Below are 23444 nucleotides of genomic sequence, written 5' to 3'. Positions count from 1 at the left end.
TGTCAAGATTTGAGCAACCACAGCTGCCACCCCAAACTACTATATACTGCAAACCTGCCATGCTTGGGGGAGATAGGAAAATGTTCCATGAGGAAAACAGATGAAAGGAATTTATGACCAGAAACTGGACTTACAGGGGATACTGAAGGAACCCTCCGGCTAATATAAATGAAAAGCACATTGAAGAGAATACTGGGAAAAAAAATCCAAGACTCCAGAGTAGGTTAAACAAACTGGGATTAGGAAAAGACAAAACACAGCCAAAAGATAAAATAATAAATATTCAACCTTCAGTTTTCAATAATAACAATGAATATTAATGGTCTCAATTCTCTAATCAAAAGACAGACAAAAAAATTATATTATAAATCAGAATCCATGTATTTGCTCTATCTGAGAAACAAACTTTGCATTCAAAGACAGACACTACCATGGGATAAAAGAATGGAAGAAAGAATTCTAAACAAATGAAATCACCAGCCTGGTATCTGACAAAGAGACTTAAAATGATGCCAATCTGAAGAGACTAAGAAGGTCATGCTATTCTAATCAAGGAATTAGTCTAATAAGAAGACATTATAAATGTAAAAAAAACTCAGCCAATACAGATATACCCACTTTCATAAAATGCATGGTTAGATGTGAAAACACAGATTAACCCCAATAGAATATTGCTGTATTATCCATTCTCACAAATTCATAGGTCACTCTGGCAAAAAATAAAAATAAAATAAAAACCAGAAAAACATGTTAATTAAAAGACTTCATAGAGCCAATGGATTTAAGAGACATCTACAGAACATTCCACCCTAAAACTTCAGAATATACTTTATTTTTTCCAACAGCTACTGAAACTTTCTCTAAAATAGTTTGTTTGTTGGGACAGACAGTCTTCACAGATATAGTTATAGGTGACCAGAATTGAAAAAAGAATAAAACAAGACAACAACAGCAAAAAACAACAACAAACAAACAAAAACCAAAAACAAAAACAAAGCAAAACCCAGAAATCAGCAGCAAGAGAAAATACAAACATATGCAACTTAAGAAGATTAAAAAACAAACAAACAAACAAACAAACAAACAAAACACAACACAGTGATTAATGGGGTCATTGAAGTAACCAAGAAAGAAATTTTCAAATGCTATTATTCAATGACAATAAATGTATAAAATATGAAAACCTAAGGGATACAATAAAAGCAGTTCTAAGAGTATATTTTGTTGTTTTAACTACCTACAGTAGGGAATCAGAGAAATTTCAAATAAACAAACAAAAACAAAACAAGCAAACAAAACACAACAATATACATCAGAGCCTTGGGAAAAGAAGAATAAGCCAAACCCCAAACCCTCATATGAAAAGGAATAGATAAGAATAGGGCATAGGTGAATAAATTGGAAATTATCAAGAATCAAACAGTCAATTCTTTGATAGACTAAATGAGATCAAAACAGTAATAAAAAATGAATAAAACACCTATACCAAATAGGTCAAGGCACAGAAAAGATCACTGCTGAATTCCACTAGTCCCTCAACAAACTTTAGTGCTTCTCAAACTATTTTGTAAAATCAGAGAGAGAGAGACAGAGACAGACAGAGACAGAGACAGAGAGAAATCAGCCCAGACCCTCTGCATACAATCAGTGTTCCACAGATTCCAAAAGAGACAAAGACACAATGACAGAGAATTGCTGACCACTTTCCCTGATGGACATAGCTGCTAAAATCCCCAACAAAATACTTGTAGTTCAGATACAGGCACACGTCATAAAGAACAGCCTTGTGATCAACTTGACTTCATTCTAAAGATGTATAGATGGTCCAGGATATAAAAATTAATAAACATAATTCAAGTATAAATCAAGTCAATGAAAGAAATCACACAATTATCTCAACAGATGCGGAAAAGGCTTTAAACGAACTCCATCATTCTTTTATGCATTCGTAACCTACTGAAGCAACGAGGTGACTAAGAACACTTCTCATAAGAAAAAGAGTATATGTAACTAACCTATTGCCAACATTTCACTAAATGGAGAAAAAAATCCTAAAGCAATTCCACAAAATCGGGTACGGGAATCAACATTAGCACTCATTCAATCTAGTGCTGGATGTCTTACCTAGAACATTAAGACCAGAGACATAAACAGAAACATTTAAAGGTAAGGAAGTAGTCTTTATTGGTGGGTGACACGATTATGAACACGAGACTAGAGATTTCACTAGGATTCCATTGTAGCTAATAGACATTTATGACAAAGCAACAATCTCCACAGTTAGCATTTAAAAAATCAGTCATTGCCTATAAGCCAACAACAAATATACAGAGGAAGGAATCATTCCTAATGTTGTCACGTGAGGCATCTGACCCATATCTGGACAGTCATTTCAGTGCTATGACAATGCCATCTTGCTCTTGTGTTCTGTTCTGGAGTGACATTTTCCAAATAAATTAATTAAAACAAGTCATCACACCGTTAGTAAGCGCTTAATGACTAACAGTCATTTGCACAGAGTTTACATAGACGTCCATGTCAAGCCAGGCTGTTTCTATCAAGGTCAATGATTCTCACTTGCACTGAGGGAGAAACAGATCTATTAAGAAGTTGTGTCTGTATTTAAAAATAAATAAAAGGACATTTTTAGGGATATAGACACACAGAAAATCAAGTGTTTCTTATCATCAGCACAATTAGTGAAAAGTTATTAGGAAAGGGAAATTAACCTAAAATGTCATGTGTATTCCTTACCCTAGTGCTTCTGCTCCGGCCTGGGGGGGGGGGGGACATTGTTATATGGTCTACTTCTAGGTTATGATGAGGAAGGCATAGTACATGTAAACATGGGCTAGTCTAGGTGAGAAACACCGTCACCTACTACTGGGACCCTTTTTAAAGTCCAGGAATCAATATGAAAGTCTCCCTGCATCGCTGGGGCCTCTTCATCCTTCTAAGATGCCAGCTACCCAGTCTTTGAATTGGGTTTAAATTCCAGTGTCAGAGACCTACTGGAAGGATAAGCAAAATTAAAATCAGTAAATGAGTAAGCAACAAGTTCTGGAAATGAAATTAGTTTTGGATTTTAAAAAATTCTAATCCTTTAGAAAGGGGATATTACAGATTTAAATGCTAAGCTCAGTAATCAGTTTTACGTAAATCTTACACTTCTCCAGGCAACTACTGAATTACATCTTTAATGAAGCACATTGTGAATGTTCTTTAGATTTTTGGTGACTCCTTTAAACTCGATCTTTAAGGATTATGACTTTGGTTTGACCTTTTCAATGCAGTACCATCACTGAAATTTGAACAGCTTCTTGTAGCCAGATATTTTTAGCAAAAACCTAAGGAAAGCTTTTCTTTTCTAAAAGTAACTGTAGGTTACTTTTGGCCAGAATAGAAGCTAGTGTGATCCAGCTAGAGGTAGAGCTACAACAGGGTCCAATGGTAAGAGCCTACCTCCGAAGCATCCTCCCACCACAGTCTGGAAAGCATATGGAGAGAGGAAAACAACGCTCAAACATTGCAGTAAATGGAACAACAGAGTGTGAAATTACCAGGTCAAGAGTGACCGAGGGAGACATCTGCAGCCTTTGCGACAATACGGGTATTAACTGGATGCTGACAAGCCTTCTCATACAGAGCAGATCATGGCTCATGTTTCATGCAAATGGATAGGAGATTAATAACTCTCTTATCTTTAAAAACACATAATGGGTATAGAGAAACTTAAACTATACATATCCACTTGTAATATATACAGGAGACATCTTTTTTTTCCTACAAGAAAATAAAACCCATAAGTCATAATGGCTTTGCTAGATTCACCCTCACTCACTGCACATTCAGGAATACACCATTTTTGAGTGCTAGTATAAGCACAAAGCATTGATTTTGCCCTGCATTTTAGGAATGTGTGCATGTGTGAAAAAAAACACAGAACAATGTATCTCAAACTATCACCCTGCCCCATGGAACTTATGAAGTATCCACCTCGTACATTTATTTTGTTTGAAAGCTTAAAAATTTGAGATGCTAAAGAAAAACGGAGACAGCAAAATTAGCAAATCAAACAATCTGACTTCTTTATTATGGAAAATCCAAAATTTTTCTGATTCAATCAGAAAAGGACACGCTAGTTTGTCCAGCAGGACTTAACACTTGTGTCTATTTTATGATCTCTTCTTTCTAGTCAACAACAACCAAAAAAACATACTTCATTTCCTTTAAAAAATCACGAGAATCTTGTGCTACCTTTGACATAGAATTGTTGGGGAAAAAAAAACCCAACCAAAGATGACTATTAAATGACATGCACAGCCTGCTTAGTTTCAGCGGGAACTTGGAATGGGTAGCAGGAGAAAAACGGATAAACTTTACTGTCTGGATATAAGCAACTCTATGGAGTCCGTTGATGAACAGGAATGCTAAATATGCTAAACTAATGAGGGAATGCACACACATAGGACACATCTGAGAAAGGAAACACACAGTGCAACTTGTTAGTAATCTACATAGTATCTCATAACAAGTGACATAGTCTACCTGCATTATTTAGAGAGAGCCTGCATCATAAGAGTCATGTTGATTGCTGTCAAATACATGTCCACTCATTGAGTAAGAGTTTGGATTCTAATATTTCAGATGAAGCCTAATCTCATAGTCTTCCCATCTAACTCTCTACAAAGATAGATACAGACTGTGTTTGATATAGATCAAGAGAAATGATCTTCCTTAAGCAGTCATCCACATACTCCTCATAATTAGGATTCAGTGTATTTCAAAGGACAGTATAGAAATGACTTATTAATTAGTCAGATCCCTGAGAAACACCCAAGAATAATTAAGAGTTTCTTGGGAATAGAGCAAATATCAGCATTTTAATCAGTTGTCCAGGGAATATTTAGGCATCTCAGAGCTGCAAATTACTGTCGTTGTCAAGTAAAATTTGAAGTTTCTATTACAGAGAAAAATCTATGGCTAGGTCACTGTGTCTATATGTGTTTTGAGGTCATCCCTTAAGCAAATGTGCTCTAAAATTCAAAGCTAGTCATATAGCATGTATGATAATATAATACATATAACATATTATCTATTATGTAATACTCCATTTCTTAGAATTAGTCTGTGCGGTGCTTCAGGTGGTCTCCATTTTCTGTGAAAAGTGGACATTCCCAGTATCTACATCTAATTGACTCTTCCATATTGAGATGAAAACTGTACTTTGAGCCAAAAATGATGGCACACAGGTTTAATCCTAGCCTCTGGGAGGCAGAGACAGATGGATTTCTTTGAGTGCAAGACCAACGTGCTCTACAAAGTGAGTTCCAGGATAATCAAGACTACATAGAGAGATGCTGTCTGAATGGGAGAGAGATTGACAGACAGACAGAGACAGAGAGACAGAGGCAGATACAGAGAGACAGAGAGATAGAGAGACAGACTGGGGGAGGAAGGGAGGGAGGGGAGGAGGGAGGGAGGGAGGGGGAGGGAGGGAGGGAGGAAGGAGGAAGGGAGGGAGAGGAAAGAGGCCTAGGAAGGAAGAAGGAAGAAAAGGACATTTATTTTGCTATACTGCTTTGACTAATACCTGAGAAATTCTGTTATATGGGAGTCTCTTGCTAGACTATAATGACCTGACTAAATGTGCTTTTAAATCCATTTTTGCCTAGGTATACCTCAAACCAATCTGGCATAGCTGGGTTACTACAAAGACCCCCTGTGCTGTGATGCCAGCCCAGTGAATCAAATCTAATAACCCAAAGTGGGATTTAATAAGCCTCGACAGCAGGAACAGCCCATGCCAGCAAGGCAGAAGGATCCAACTCCTTTCCCCTTTGCTCTCGCAGATGCACACACACGAGGACAATGTGAAGAATGACTGCCAGACGAAGCGCTCCCTCAACACTGAGACACTAATGACTTCCTGAGGTATGCTAGTCCCTCTGTATAGCTTGAGTCCTCAGTGGAGACAGCCATGTCTAGGAAAAGCCTCCGTCTCTGATGCCATGCCTCCCCTGAGACACTATTCTCAGCCTTTCTCTTTTCAGTCTCTGCACAGGCTTTGGTTGTCAGCCATTGTCCTGTGCCTGTCTCTGTGTCCTGAAGGTGAAACTGCAGCCACTGAATACTCATTTAAAGGTGTGTGCTGCTCCTGCTTCTTAGCGTCTTCTTACAGTGCCCCACGTTGCGTGAGTAACACAATGATCCTATAGCTCGTGGCAGCTCTGGCTCAGGCCGAGAGACATGGCACAGACAAGACTTAACCCTCCTGAGAACGTGGAACGTCCTCCGACAACGGTGTTTTGAACAAAAGGAAAGAATCACTGACTCCCTGTTAGCTGTTGTAGCTGTATGCGAAATGACAGGCGAGCGTAAGAAAATTCTATTTTTAATGGAATTTAACTTTGAAAATTTTAGAAGCATTTGGGGTTTAATAATAAGGTTTTTTTTGAAATTATAATTATACCATTTCTCCATTTCCACTTTCTCTCTCCAAGCCCTCCCAAGCACCACCCTCCAAATTCATGGCTTCTTTCCCTTTAATGGCTACACACACACACACACACACACACACACACACACACAGACACATAAATTCTAAATACAGACATAAAACCTGTTCAGTTATACTAAGTTGTAGATATCGGCCCTAAAATGCATAGGTAGTCAAGGAACCTAAAGTAGAAAAGAACTGTCAGACAAGAAAGAACCCAAGAATCTCACAACTTGGTCTCACATAAGAAATAAGGTACAAAAGCCAACGGCTTTTCACATAAGTGGATTTCTCTTTGTGTGTGTGTGTGTGTGTATCCAATCTCAGGGCTGACCACTTTGTGTTGAATAAGCAAGTAGCAGGCTCTTCTATGGGAAGGTTATTTGCCCACTCTCAGTTTCCCTCCTCTGTCTACAGTTAACTCTTCAGTCTTGAAGCTCAATTGCTTTTCCATTCCCATGTTAGGAGGTTCCCCGGTGACATCCCTGCTCAGGGCTTGTCAAGGCAGCCTTGTTGATTAGGCTTCGTGGGTGGTAGCTATAGCCTCTCTGACATTTCTAGGAGATGGGATCTGAGCGCAAACTCCCTGTCCCTTTGTCTCTTATAATCATCCGGCCCCTTTTCCCACAGTGATCCCTGAGCCTTGAGCATGGGAGTAGTGTTGTAGGTGTATCAGTTGGTACTGGGTACCTCACCAGCTCCTTCCTGTTCTCTGTGTTTTGATCAGTTGTGGTTTTCTGTACTGGTCCCTGTCTACTGCAAAGAGAAATCTCTTGATGAGGGGTGAGAACTTTACTCATCTGCAGGTACAGGACAGATATGTAGAACATAGTTAGGAATTATGCTGGTTTAGTGAAGTGTCAGTTGTAGGTTCTCCTATCCATGTCTTTTCTAGTTTCTAGTAATGAGCTAGGTTTCCAGGACTAGGCATGGTTCTCTATTGCTCAGTAGGTCTTATGTCCACTTAGAGAGTTGCTGTTTTCTGCCAAGGCATGTGTATTTCTATTGTACCCTTAGGGTTATGGTACCATACCTGGAGTTATTATGGTTCATAGCTGAGAAGGTCTTTTGGGTAAATGAGCATTTCTTGCTGAACCACCTAAGATAATACCAGTGAGCATGCAGACAGTTAGTGCCTAATGTTTCAAGATCTGCACTTCTAAAATTTTCCTTAAATAATGTGTAATAAATTATTACATGAAGGTAGGCAGGTGGAAAGTTTTAACTATTCATTTATTCCTCCTGTGGTTTTTTTTTTTTTTTGAAAAAGAAAGAAAAACACACATATTGAGGGCTAGCGAGATGGCTCCGTCTGAGAAGTGCACAGGCACTCACATACAAATGTAAATAGATGCAAAACGAAGCTACTTATAAAAAGCTGCAAAGGGATTTGACAAAAGTATCCTAGTTTAAGAATTTCAGGTACCATTTAGTTAATACTGTGTGGTTTCTTAGATAATTAATATAGAAATTACTCCTTTTGTCTAAAATTTTATGGGTCACTGAGAAAGGCTCCTTTTCATCTCTAATATGATGTAGGCCACCACAGTGAGATAGCATCTTGAAAGCCAAGTAAAACTCCATTAAGAACATTAATTATATTACAACTTTTGAGGAGAGAAATATGGATATACTATACTTAATGCTGATGTGTGATGAGATGAAAGATTTTTAACCAGAGTCTGGGTGCTCTGCATTTTTTTGTTGTTTTTCTGTTTCTTTGATTGTTTGTTTTAGCTCACAAGGAAGGTCACTGGCATGCTCTGGACTCTCTTTCCCAGAAAAGAAGAAACTCTCTTCTCTGTAACTCCTCTGTCCACCCAGAGAAGGGCCCTCCAGAGATTAATTTATAGGAAAGATCACAGAAAGAAAACACTATATCAAGAGATGAGGGAAGTCATGCAGCTTTCCAATGATATCAAACTGGTGGAAGCTTTTCCCAAGCATCTCCATCCTCAGCACCTTCATCCCCAGCACCTTCATTACCAGCATCACCATCCCAGCATCTTCACACCCAGCACCTTCATCCCCATCATCACCATCCCTATCATCTTCATGTTGAGTTGCTTCATTTTTTTTAAACCAACAGCCCATAGGTAATAGTGAAACTCTGCTCTTAGTACAGAGCACCTACTTTAAGACAATGACACACTGAAAACTGTCCTCTGTGCATCTCCAATTTTCATATGAAAGAATTTATTCAGAAAGATTGAGTATAATTCTTTATTATTGTGGCAATGCACTGACACTATAATACCCACTTGTTTAACCACTTCACATCAGTGGCATAAATACATTTATACTGCAAGACCCCACAAAGAGATTTCTTCTCTTCCCAAACAAAAACTAGAATGCTTGCTGCTCTTCTACAGATTTTAATGTTTTCTCTTCTTCAGTGATTGAGCACTAAGCCATAAAAATGAACCTCGTTGTTTTCTAACACTGAGGTCTCATTCTCTACAACATACAACATACTTTTACTAATTTAACTCATTCGTTTGGGGATTTCTACTCAATACCTTTCCCTTTCAGAGTTTGTCTGAGAAACCCAAAATGGAAGTCAGATTTCTCTGTCGCATGCTCATTAATTCTTGTGACTCTTCATGGTAAGTGTTGCTCTTTATGGTTAAGCTTTCTCAATGTCTCACTTCAAGTCTTTGGTCCCCAGAAGGTCTGAAATTTCTAGCTGGAAGTGACATGAAAGAATAACTCCCTTTGGTTCTGTAGGATATTTGGTCTGGAGGGATGCAGGGATGGTTTGAAAAAAGAAATGCCCTTTGTTTGATTTGTCCTCTTTTATACTGGAGCCAATTAACTGCCTCCATAGCTCCTGATTATTTGTTCCTTTTAACCTATCCATAACAATTCCACCCTTATTTTCCTCTCCATTTCAAACTTTAAAACATAGTTGATGAAGACAGTAGTCTCCAATACAGGTCTTGCTACTTCCCTCTAATTCCTCCTCCATTATGAATGCATTCCATAGACAGGAAAATGTGAATTTCCTGACATCATGTTGAAAATTTAGGGTATAATCTAGATAGAAACCCTCAACGTCTTTCCATATATTGTTAACTGAATGTGTGCCAAGCCCCACAGAGCAAGCTACGTCTACAGCTCTGGGCACTCTGGCAAGGTGATGTTAGTGAACACAGCAGCATGAGCAAGGCCTTGGTCACTCCTTAGAGGCCCTCAGTGAAAATTTTCTTTTCTGATGTTGTTCTCTCTCATGCACCTTTCAAATTCTTTGACTTTTCTTTGTTTGTGGAGAGCTGCTCACCTTGTTAGACTCTGTTTTGTTTCTTCAAATAGAAAATGTATTTTCATAATCCAAGCTCTTCAGAAATATTGCCATCTTCACTATTAATTAGGCAGTTATATTTGGCAAATATCTTCCATCCAGGCTGGATGGAACCACCAAGTGCTCTTCCAAAGGGCCTGGGTTGAGGTTCTAGCACCCAAATGGCGACTGAGAATTACCTGTAACTACATTTCTAGGGGATCTAATTTCTTCTTCTGTTCTCCAGAAGACATACACATGATGAACAGATACACACGCAAGCAAGCATCCATATAAATACATGTTTACAATGGAAAAATTAGAAGTAAAAGTGCTTTCCCATCCCTTCTCCTGTTTTTCCCTTTCTCTCTCTCTCTCTTTTTTATTTTTTTAATTTTTGGTTTTTTTGAGACAGGGTTTCTCTGTATAGCCCTGGCTGTCCTGGAACTCACTTTGTAGACCAGGCTGGCCTCGAACTCAGAAGTCCACCTGCCTCTGCCTCCCAAGTGCTGGGATTAAAGATGTGCCCCACCACTGCCTGGCTCCCTTCTCCTATTTTAACAACACAAATATGAAAATAATAGCAGCTAGCAAAAAAGGGACAAGCACAAATCTATTTTGTTTATTAGGCTTTTGTTTATTAGTCACATTTCTTACCAGTGTTAATCTAATATAGAAAAATACATAAGGCAAAATTTACCATCATACCTGGACTTTTTCCTTTCTCTTTGTCCTGAGCTATGTTTCTGGCACTGGCTCTAAGTACCTAAGATAATGATTCTCAGGCAGAGATGGCTCAGTAGGAAGAGTGCTTATCAACCAAAAAAGATGAAAGCCTGAGTCTCGTTGATCCTATCACTCTTACAATGAATTAGAAAAAGAAAACAGTAGAATCTCTGGGGTCTTGTGAGATGACTAGTATCAGGTTGTGCAGTAGTGAGAAAAAAAAAAGATCTTGTCTCAAAAAAAAAAAAAATCAGAAAGTAAGGACCAACATGTGAGGTTGTTCTCTGACTTCTACACATATGCTATGCTATGCTATGCTATGCTATGCTATGCTATGCTATGCTATCCTATGCTATGCTATGCTATGCTATGCTATGCTATGCTATGCTATGCNCTATGCTATGCTATGCTATGCTATGCTATGCTATGCTATGCTAATGTGCATGTACACACACACACATACCTGATCATATGTCACCCATTAAATCCATTTTTTAGACATGGTTTCTCTGTGTAGCCTTGGCTATCCAGGAACTTACTCTATAATCCAGACTGACTTCCAACCTAGAGATCCGCCTGCCTCTGCACCCCAAATGCTGTGATGAAAGACAAGCACCACCCCAACCTGGAACAATTTTAACATACTACTTTCTGAAGTTTAACTTTAATAGATATACAGAGCTCTTTTTAAGTTTGCAAGTTATTTTTACATATTTCAATGGAAATTTTGTAACAAATTATTTAACTCGTGAAGGGTTAACAGGAGGAAACTGGCACCATCAAAATTGATTTCAAATCTTAAAAAGAGAAAAAGAATTTTCAAGCCATCACACAGGAAAATTAATCACAATGTAAGTAAGGACATTGCTCAGAAGACATGGTGTTCAGGGTCAAAAAGGCCTTCCAAAATACAAGAAACCAATGAAATAGAACGTGTCTCCCAATAATAGAACTTCACCTACAGAACAGGACAGATGGATTGTCACTGGCACAGCTCACAAAATGTTACTAAAATGGGAAGCTTTGGGGAGCTGATCATACTGAATTGAGGACTCTGGGATAATGACAGAGAAAAGCTCTCAGTGACACTCATATTTGACTAGAGATGGGGGCTCTAAGAGCATAACTATCATGTAAATCCCCTCTCAGAAATTCTACCAAACTGGAAAGATTAACTCAGATTCTAGGAGAGGTCATTGAAAGTTACTATACTTCAGGAAAATGTCACCAACTCTTTTCAAGATCCAATTATATTTCTCTAAACTCATTGATTGTTCATTAAATTGTTCACATTTCCTCTCATCTCCCCTATGAAGACATAAAACTATCTAGATTTTTCTGAGGCTATAGTATTTCTTTTCTCATGATGCCACTCATCTACATAAAACATGTAAATATATTTTCTTCCATTGTTTTGTCTTTTTTGTTTGTTTGTTTTTTGTTTTTGTTTTTTGTTTTTGTTTGTTTTGTTTTGTTTTTTTTGAGACAGGGTTTCTCTGTATAGCCCTGACTGTCCTGGAGCTCACTTTGTAGACCAGGCTGGCCTCGAACTCAGAAATCCACCTGCCTCTGCCTCCCGAGTGTTGGGATTAAAGGCACGCGCCACCACGCCCGGCCATTGTTTTATCTTAATGATAATCTAAGTAAAGAAACTAGAAGGCTAGAGGGAAGGCATATTCTCCTCCCGATCTCATGTTCATGAAAGGACAAGACTAGAAGATCAATGGACTCAATTCCCCAATAAACAAAACTGACTAACAGAATGGCTCCAAAAAATGTGATGCATCCTTCTGCTGAATCTAAGAAATACACCTCAACATCAAGGATAGACACTACCTCAGAGTAAAAAAGTGTTTGTAAAAGATTTTCTAAGCAAATGGACCTAAGAGGCAAGTTGGGTGTACTCATTCTAATATCTAACAAAATACACTTCAAATCAAAATTAATCAAAAACAGATAGGGACAGACACTTTATACTCATCCATGAAAAACCACCAAGATGTTTCTATTTTTAGCATCTGTGCTCCAAACCTAAGGGTGCTCACATTTGTAAAAGAAACATTGTTAAAGCTTAAATCACACATTGACCCTCACACATTGATAGTGGAAGACTTCAATACCCCATTCTTACCAAAAGGCAAGTCAACCATGTAAAAACTAGTCAGAGAAATGCCTAACAGACATTATAAACCAAACGGACGTAACATAGCTACAGAACATTTCAGCCAAACACGAAAGAATATAATTCTTCTCAGCATCTCTCAGAACTTTCTCCAAAAGTGACCACATATTTGGTTAACAAAGCACATCTCAACAGAAACAAGAAAATGGAAATAACTCTGCATCCTATCCCACTACCACCGATTAAAGATGTATCTCAACAATAGAAACAATAGAAACTGAACAACTCTCTACTAAATGAAAACTGGGTCAAGACAGAAATGGAAACAGAAGTAAAGATATAAAATACTTAGTAGGAAGACCTATTGCAATGAAAATTTCTAAATGGCAAATATATACTCCAATCTTACTTCATTTGTTAACAAAAATTCACACAAATTGAAAGTTCCAATATAAAAATTACACCACTTTAAAATAAAGCTAATAATTAAAGCAAATAGTCATGTAAAATCCCTCAACAGATGAAAATGAAACAGAATTTTTTTTCCTGTTATATAAAAGTCTGAAACTGGTTTTTGACAAAACTCTAAAAAAAACTCACAGTTAAAGTTGTAAACAACTATATAATCATGATAGGTACATGGGTGGGAGGTATGGATGGAGATTTGTATGGAAGAGTAAGAAAAAAACTGTAAATTAAACATACAAATTCGGGGGCTATGGGGATGTTTCAGTGGGTAAAGTGCTTTACACTGTAAATAAGATGACCTTGGTTTGAGTCCCACATATAGCTAGATGCTGAGTCCACTGGCATGTCTCAAGCACAAGCACATGGAGCAGGCATGTCCTTGAAACTTGACTTAGCTAAATCTGTATGCTCTGGGTTAAATGAAATCCTCTGTTTCAAAATGTAATCTAGAAAACTGAAGAAGGTACCTGGTATAAACATTTGGCCTCTACAATGCATATGCACATGTATACACCACACTTTTATGCACACATGCACACATAATAGCACATATACACTGCATATACCTCCACCACACGAATACATACATCATACACATATACAAAATACAAATTTAAATGTGCCCCTCTCTCCATATATATGTGTATATATATGTATATATGTATATGTATTGTATATATATATATATACACAAAAATTATATATGTACATAGACATATGTGCATACATAATTTTGTAGAATTAAAATTAGTGAAACTCAAGTGTTATTATTGACAGAGCTATTGAATTTTCCTGCATGACTAAAAAGTAGTAACTAATACAACAACTTGAGAAAATAATGTATAATATGCATCGAATGACTGAACATGAGCTCAGATATTTTGACACAATAATTCACCACAAAAAAATCTATTCTAGGGAATTAACTTGTTTTATTTACAGTATAATGAAACAAATTGACAAAATATTAGGAAGGCATTAAATTACAGATAAGAGTTATTTGCATTAAAATCAGAAAAATATTTTAGCATAATATATTAGTAAGACAGACTGCATATTATCTGAGCTCAAATTACAAAATATACAAAAGTTGAAAAAAAGAGAAAAAAGGTACATCAGGTGAGGGCATGCACACCTGTAATACCAGCACACAAAGGGTTAAATTAAAGCTGTAAGATTTGCAACTCCACTGCCAACATTGTCAATATAGTAAAAACCTGTCTCAAAAACCAATAAAATAAATAATAAGGTAAAACAGGAACACAAAAACAGAAAAAATATTGGCAATAAAACATAAAATAAAATTATATATATGTGTGTGCGTTTGCATGAAAATTGCAATACGTATAAATGAATTAAACTCATGTATATGTTAAAAGGCAAGGATTCTTTGAACATAGTTTGTAAAAAGAGCCCATTTTGAAAATCAGAAACTAGTATGTACTGCCTGAAAAATAATAGAACAGGATGGGATAGCACCACAATATAGTTATTTCTGTGTGGTGACACCACAGAAGCAATTTAGATTTGTTACAAAATCTATTTAGAAGAATCCATCTAAGACAAAGGACACATTATTTCATTTGTAAGAAAAATTTTAAGAAAATATTTAAGATGGGCTTACCATTGTTGTTATGTACAATTTAATAGTGGCTATTTGGCAACTATCACTGAATGCTTACAAGTTTACACTTTCATATATTTTTAAAAAGAATTTCTACAGATTTATTATAATGTAAGTTAAAAAATGACTTCAAAATGAAGACACTGAAAGGAAATCACAATAAACGCAGATGCAGAATTAATACATTATTTTTCTACTATTTTCATTAATTTACTTATTCACTTTACCTCCTGGTCTCAGCCCCCCTCCCTCCTCTCCTCCTCTAAGGAGAAAGGGAGCCCTCATGGGTACCACCCCACCCCAGGACATCAAGTTGCAGCAAGACTAAGTACATCCTTCCACACTGAGCACTGACCAGACAGTCTAGGTAGGGGAAGGGGATCCAGTGGTAGGCAGCAGAGTCAGAGACAGCCCTGCAAGACAAACTAGGCTTGGGAAGTTGACTCCACAAATGTGTTTTTACTAGGTCAGCCTTTGGTTCTCAGCACATACCTCATGTGACCCAGAACCACTTGTAACTCAAGTTTCTAGGGGCATCTGATGCCCTCTGACCTCCACAGGCACCTGCACATATGTAGAACACATAAACTCACACAAGGTACTCATCTACCTACACATAAGGGTAAATAAATGAACAAACCTCTTTAAAAGTCAGGGCCTGCCACCACCGTTCCTTACTACACTTGGAAGGTGTCTCTGCAGGCAATTTCATCTTCAAACTGTTTCCTAGCAACAGAGCTTTAGACACTGTAGCTTTCTCCATATCAGTCACTGACATCTGTGGACATGTCTAAGATCATCCTTTTGATGCTGTGAATAAAGTTTGAGTTTGTCTATCAGGCAGCTGCAGGGTAGGGACAGGAATACTGATTCCACAGACACTAGCATTTCCTTATTCTCTTGGAAATACTATGATGCTCATGTTTCAAAGTTTGGGGAGACAGGATCCCATTTTCCATCATAGCTGTACTATTTTAGCAATACTTTTAATTATAAAGGGTTTCAATTAAAAAGCACACTGGATACCAGCGAGAATATCATTTCTATTTTCTAGAGAAGTGAAATGACCACATCTCCAAGCAACACATTCCATGTTTTAAAAACCAGCCTTTCTCATTCCATTAACCTTGAGAGCAAATTAAAGTCACCTGGGGATCTTTGAAAAGATACATTCTGTGTGGACTGGGACTCAATTAACAGTTCAAGGGGGTACTGCGACATGTGACCCGATTGAAAAGCACTGTATGCTGTGCAATCCTACACTGAGGAATAAAGTGCACTTGTAGAACGGCTGAAAGGAAGATGCTATTCAACCATACTTTAAGTATACCAGCTTATGCAAATGTTCACAATAAATCAAATACACACTGAACTTCAAACACCAAAACCATAGAGAAGATTTAAAATGAGGTATGAAAACCAGTGTTAATTAAGGCTTTGTTGCTCTAAACTACTTTATTTATGCTAAAATAATATTTTGAATTTAGCATATGTTAAAATAAGACTTTGTATACATGAGTAATGTTTATGGTCAGTGTTGATGGGGACAGGAAACACTGAACAAGGACTTCAAGTTAGGGAGCTGGACAGTCAAAACCAAGCTCCTTGCCCTGGACCACAAGTTGGCTTGGCGAGAAGCCAGAAATGTTCTTGGCTCTCTCCATAGCGTGTCCCGGTTGGAGGTCAGGGAGACTAACATTATTTACGGGCACTGACTCTGTTTCTGGCTTCTTGCTGTTATTTTTCTCAAATAATTTGGCTTATTGTTTTCTTGAATGTTTATGGGCAGCGCTTACTGGAAGCTCTACATGATTGGATGCTAGATTGGCTCAGGAAGGTGTTCTTGAAACTGCAGTCCAGACACCAGGGTAGAGAGGCGCATGAGCACTTTATAGATGGGACACCTGTCACATCATACACATACGCATGTTTCAACCCAGAAAAGGCTTATTAACTCTAGACAAGGGCCCCTGGCAGCAAACCATTCTTGGGACCCCTTCTTCCTTCACATCTCTGCTTTGCTTACTTGCTTGTTTGTTTGTTTGTTTAAAGCTCTCTCCTGTAATAAAAACTTTCTGAAACTCATCCCTCCATTGTTCATGAAATTATTTTTTCAATTTCATGAAGGAAAGGACCAGAAATCTGCTGGCCTGGGTGGCTTTGATGGCTGTTGTCAACACAGCCTACTCCCCCAGTGCCACCTACTCCCAGGTTGGCTCTTTGGAGTGTAGTATCACATGGATTGATCAAGTCTTGCCTAGACAGGCAACTTCTTTTTGCAACAGATGGAGACCACTAGAGAAAACAACAACCAACCAAAATTCAAGTTTATGGATCCCAGTCCCAGAGGATACATCTAGGAAACACCATCATGTCTTAGGATCAGGGAACTATTGGCTGAATTCCTTCGCCTTAGAAGAAAACCAAAACCAAACCAAACCAAACCAAACCAAACCAAACCAAAACAAAACAAAACAAAACAAAACAAAACAAAACAAACCAAAACAAACCAAAACAAAAAACTGATGAAAAACAAAAGACAAAATCAAATAACCTGGGCTCATAAGGGGCTCACAGAGACTGAACCACCAACCAGGGAGCCTGCATGGGACCGACCTAGGCCCTCTGCATATGTTACACTTGTGTAGTTTGGTCTTCTTGTGAGACTCCTAACATCAGGAGCAGGGGCTCTGACTCTTTTGTCTGCTTTTGGGAACCTTTTCCCATACTGGGTTGTCTTGTTCAGGCTTAATGTGTGTGTGTGTGTGGGGGGGGGGCGGCAACTACTTTTACTGCAACTTGATAGTGCATGTTTGGTTGATATTCATGGGAGGCCTGCCCTTTTCTGAAGAGAAGCTGGGGAGGTGTGGAGGGGGGTGGGAATGGGAATAGAGGAGAGGTGGGGGAGGGGAAACTGAAGTCAGGGTATAAAAAAATAAAAGTTGAAAGTCAGTTCAGCAACTGAATGATATTTGAATTACGTATTGAAGAACGTAGATCGTTCTAGGCACTCTGAAGACCCAATACTGCTTTATGCTCCATCACATGAACCCTAAGGTGTAGGCAACAGCTGAAAGATATGCAAATCAGATTATTTCTTTGTAAAGGAATAGCGTCAGTGAAGATAGGAAACCCAGAATCAGGGATTTTTGAGATATTTTACTTGCAGAGTATCAGTAGAGAGCCATGGGAAGGTAAGTCAGAGTTCAAAACTCTTGTACTACATATTGATTTTCAGGCTAGAATCGCTTTAGAATAGGTACTGTGTTCCTTGTGATGTGGGTTTCTTCTGTTGCCCAGCATCCTCTGAGTCAAAGATAGAAAAAAGCATAAGCTTATTACCGAGGCTTATTCTTACCAATGTCTCTAAATAATTACAATTAATCAGCAGTACAAAGTAATGCCAAATCTTTGTTGTATATTACTTATACCTGGATCCCCAGAAGTAAAACAGCCTGAAAATGATAGAATGAACCTATTGCTATATCATCCGTACCCTATAGCTATTTCTGAAATTTTCAGTGATGTATACCCACACTTTCCACTCAGCTTCTCTTGGGGCTTGCAATACCATCAAAGGAGTCCTAAGAGATGTGCATTGTTTTTCGTTGCCATTGATTGTCCTACAACAGGATTACTTTTGCTTATAGCTCTAATTACAAATATATTGGCAGTGATTACATATATGTAGGCAGTGATTACATATATTTCCCCTTTGCTTTCAGTTTGGTGTTATTTAAATGTCTTGCATTACAGCCAAAGGGATCCATCATTCTATCCCAAATTTGATGACTTTTCCTTTATCACACTATCTATTCTCTAAATATGCGCATGTCCATTTGTTCAAGAAAGAATGCTTGCCACATCTGCTTTAAGCAGACCTCTGTCACCAACATCAAAACAAAACAAAAGCAAAAAGCAAAGCCACCAAAAGAAAAGCAAAGCAAAACAAAGAATCTCACCAAAAGAGAATAGTCCTCTTCAGACTTCCTAAATCAAGATTCAGAACCATTCTTCAACTCTCTAGCGTGGATGGCTTTGGGGTCTGCAGTAGCCTACAGATGAAGGCTATGTGGATCCCCTAAAGATTCCTTCTCTGTGTCTTTCATCTGCCTTCTTTCTCTACTGCATGTTTATTTGTGAGTATTTGTTGCTCCATATGTGTGTGTTCCCGAGGCATCCTGTGTACCACTCTATCGCAACCAACAGCAATCTGAGCAAACAGGGTTTACTACAGATAGAGCTGCAATCTTCATTAGAAGCATCACTTTTAAATGAGACAGATGGGAGAGCCCTCCTCTCCCTAGAGAACACAGCAGGAGTTTTACACTGTTAGAATCTGTTAACCTCATTACCGCTCTTTGTGGGTTCTTTAGTTTCTTAGTATATAAACTACACTGTGTTTTGATGTTTACTTTTCTGCAAATAAGTAGAGATGGGGTCCTTTGGCTTCTTAGTATCTGTTGGAGTCACCATTGCTACCCTGTTTGACTTATACAAAAACACCATCATCAGTCTAGCAAATGGATAGACTATCGTTATGCCAGCACTGGTCATCTTGGAGATGCCATTGACTCTTATATGAGAATTGTAACAGCCAGGACTGCTTATGTTGGTCTGGACAGTTTGCTATCACAAACCTAACACTCAATGACCCTAAAGCCATTTCCATTGAGGCTATGGGGGACGCATGTCCCCTGGTGACCTGGCTAATGGAACAGCCAGGAGTAGTGCAAAGTGGACATGACTGTGGTGATTGTAAATATAAGCTTACATGAGATGCTTTCTGTGAATGGTACAAACATTTCCCCTGTGGTTATATATATAAGGAAACCACTTGCTGTTTTCTGTCTCAGTTGGTGTTGCAACATCAAGCCCAATAGAAGGCTTCTCTCCAGTGGTTTCTTCCTGCCTGTTTTTCATGGTGCTGGTTGCATAGATAACAAGAAAAGATTCAGGAGAGAGGAAAGCAACCAGATGTGTGTCAGGAGCTGGGACCTCGAAATAGCCACCGTACTGAGGCAGAAGCAACAGCCTCGAAATCTTGTCTGCAAAAGAAGAGGGAAGGTCGTTCGTTGGTCCCCAGGCCCAGATGCAAAGGTATGTTCACAGCTGCAAAAGAGGCAGATTCACTAGACTAGTGGATTAAGAGCAGCGGGGTTTGGTGATGGTGGTGGTGGAAGTCAACCATAGAAAGAATGGAAGAGTGGACTTAGGGCAGAGACTGAAAAGGATGCTAAAGAGGCAAAGAGGAGTGCTGGGCCAGTAAAGAGTTACAGAGAAGAGTTACACCCAAGTCCAGAGGACCAAGGGTCTTAGATAGCATTCCAGGAGCAAAGAAAATCTCTATGAAGTGTTCAAGAAACATGATGCCTAGAGCTGCCCATTCGGTATAGGTCCTAGTTGAAACTTTAGAGTCCCTCATGAGGCCTTTATGAGGGGTATGGCTAGGGAGCGGATCCCCTATTGCTGCTCCTACCTGCTTGCTGCCACCGATCCCTACTGTCACATACCTAGTGCTATCAAAGCTTCCCCAAAGCAGTGCTTGAAGAGTATAGCTTTTATACAAGTAGTGAAAAGGATGCTTCCTAGCTGATTAGGAACATACCATGTCACTATACTCTAAATTCTCAGCGGATGGCCAACAAAATGTGTAACAGTTGCCTTCAAATTAAAACCGTGGAATTATGTGAATGCTTGATTTTAACCTACATCGTAGGTATCTGTGAACCTATGCCCTTCTATAACAAGGATTGTATCTTCTTGTTCCTGGGGGATTTTTCTTCTTCCATCTTTCAGCTGGTTTCTCTATACTTCCTTGCTTCCTCACACCAGGCATGCTATTCTGCTGAGTCATCAGTACCCCTTTCATCAGGGTTAGGGTTAGGGTTAGGGTTAGGGTTTCACCTCTTCCTTGATTTTCTTTCTCTTTAGGAAATCTCCATCATAACACAGTGACAGAGGAGTGCCCGGATGGAGCTATGGCAGAAACACAAAATGCCCCTGTGGGCTCCACCCCATGCAGTTTTACATGCAGAGTTATTATTATTTTTTTTTTTAAGCAGGGTGTTTGTTGTTTTCACAACATTTTTTGGTAAACCTACAGATTCTATGAGACATGCCAGAATAATGAACTCTTTTGTAGGAGGGAAACAGGAGCATCCTTTGTAGAAAGTAAAAACACAAATTCATGCCAAGGCAATGAATGATTATTGACATTTTATAAAGAAATGGAGAAATGTGTGATATTTGATAAATAGCTTAGTATATGTAATTAAAGTTCTGTGGTGTTTCAAATTCTCACCCTGAAAATTGACTTAGCTTTTACACATGAGCTCAACCTTAGCTACAGCTCAGTCGTTAATCTCTGACTAAATCAAGGCCAGACTCTATGACCTCACTGGCCTCTGCATTCCCTGCTCACTGCACTTTCATTTTTCTAATGTATTAATTTTAGGTGAAATATTAAAAAAAATTAATCAAAAAACATCTCAAAGGATTGAACAGTGTGAGCCAATCTCATTAACAAAACAGAAATCCTGGAAAGCAAGTGAGTTTAGAAGGCCAAGGCAAGATTTTCTTTGAAAAGAAACTATGCAATTCTGCTTAAGTTTCTCACTGAATTTTAAAATAAATAAAATAAAATAAAATAAAATAAGGATAAGAAATAAATAAACTTCTGACTTGAAGGCTATGACGACTAATCTTGGAGGTCAACCTGATGAGATTCAGAATCAACTAAGAGAACCACTTCTTGTCTTAGTCAGAGTGGATCTGTGAAAGTGTTACCTGGAAAGAGTCCCTGAGGGAAAAGAGCTTTCCATGGAATGGCAGCACGTTGTAGAAGTGGCCCAGATAGAAAGATCTCTGATGTAACAGTAAAGCTCCTTTTGCCTATCAGATTTTACTCTTTGATGGCGAGGGCATCTACCCTCATCCTGCCACTATTGGCCATGACCCTTCAGAGATACTGGAACTTAATTAATTTCATCTTAAAGACCAGCTACTCACCAGGAACACTCCAGATATTTAGCATCAGATTGGGATAGCTAAGGAGGTATCCGGCCTCATGGGCTGAGAAGATAGTGGACTCTCAGCCTACCTTGTGTGATGATAACTTTTGCTCAAATATTCAACTCATACCATATATACCAGCCTAATGAAATCACTTTGCAGTATACATTCAATCAGTGATTGTCATCTGCAGAACTCTGACTAGCACATAAGAGGTACCAGAAATAGTTCTAGAGAAACAGAGTTAGAAAGATGAATTTCTCTTGTGGGTTGGTGAGTCTACAGCTATTTAAGACTTCGCTGAGTGCATAGAAACACTGATAAGATGTGGTGTGGGTTTTCAAAAACTGTAAGATAAGTACATTTGGTAGATCTGATTCACTCCCATGTGAGAAACAAGAATTTCAGTGTCTGAGTATATAATCTCTTTGCACATTGTTTAAAAGAAAGAAATATAATGACGTTGTCTGGCTACTTCTAGAATCTCTAGATAAAATAACAAAGGAAAAAGATGAGCACAGAGATAAAATATCTCAAGTCCAGATGTGCATAAACAAGTAAAAGTTTCTAAGTATACTCATGAAGAGAACCTTCTCTTCAGCAGCCATAAGGCTCAAGTTGCCAAAACCCAAACCCAAGTATGTAACACAAATTTAAGGCCTAGCTCAAAGGAGCTTGCAAATTAAAATAAGACACCAATTGGAAAAGGGTGTGAGCCTGTACTGGGATGGAGATGTATAGAGAATCCTGATGAACCCAGAGGCTTCAAACTCTAACATTCTGGTGAGTTATTCTGTCTGACGAAGCACTCTCCACATCCTTAGTGATGAGTGCATTTATTCCATGCAGCATTGCCCTGTCTGCCAGGGCCACACGGAAGTAATGGTTCTCCCACGGCAAGGCGAGTGTCATTACTGTAATCTAAAGAGTAGGGAAGTCAATGTCTACAATGATCTGACTTATGAAGATCTGTTCTATTGGCTACCATTCAAATTACCTCAAAAAGTGAAGTAGATAGGAAACATACTAAGCTATTGTCTAATCTGTACTAGCAAAAATAATCCAGAAAAAAAATGAATTAAAGGCTACATTGAATCATAGCCACCAAGTGCCATGACCCCTCAAGAAATGTCTATTCTTGAACCAGGTAATAGACCACAAGCCCTTTAAATGAAAATGAGTTCATGTGCCCTAAAGAAAGGACTCTATTACAATACTGTAGATTTTACAATTTATCTTTCTTCCTATGATTTTCCAAGGAGACTTACAGTTTTCTACTAGGATAAGTACTGTACATTTTAGAAAAATTATTAGTCAAGATCTCAGGGCTATTTCCTTGGAGGTGGTCTGTCATTTTAGGCTCTAGTAAAGTTTTCCTTGAATTTTTGTTTGAGTCTATTTTTAAGACATTTTTATTTTATCAATGCTACTAAGATCCCTCAAAGGGGGCCCTAATTTCCCCTGTATCAATAGGTTGAAGAACTCACTATATTAATTTTACTATTCAATAGGTTTCCACTCATGTATTTATAGTATTTAGCAGGGGATTTAATAAAATATCTTTAAAACTTAAGTTGAATAGCGGTGTCCAAGAAAGTCAGGAAAACACTGAAATGAAATCCATGGAGACATTGCTATAGAGGACAATGTTGCAAGGATCAGCATACCTACAGAAACTACTGTAAGACGTGGGCAGACTCCCTGTGAATTT

The 23444-nt window shown here is 38.4% G+C and overlaps 1 protein-coding gene across 4 annotated transcripts in view; it reads right to left on the bottom strand.

The window, feature by feature from the left end:
* The window catches only part of Cntn1 (contactin 1), a 293714-nt gene that overhangs the window by 137539 nt on the left and 132731 nt on the right, over window positions 1-23444 (bottom strand). For 2 of the 4 annotated variants that reach the window (XM_029469977.1, XM_029469976.1), the window contains exon 2: window positions 3463-3487. The exons of the other annotated variants lie outside the window; for them this stretch is intronic. The gene's annotated coding sequence lies outside the window, so the exon portion shown is untranslated. The remainder of the gene's footprint in view (window positions 1-3462; window positions 3488-23444) is intronic. 4 annotated transcript variants of the gene reach the window in all.

This window comes from Mus caroli, chromosome 15 (genome assembly GCF_900094665.2).
Source record: "Mus caroli chromosome 15, CAROLI_EIJ_v1.1, whole genome shotgun sequence".
In the NCBI taxonomy this organism is placed as follows: domain Eukaryota; kingdom Metazoa; phylum Chordata; class Mammalia; order Rodentia; family Muridae; genus Mus; species Mus caroli.
Note: the sequence above shows the minus strand (reverse complement) of the source record. Positions and strands in the feature narration are given on the sequence as shown.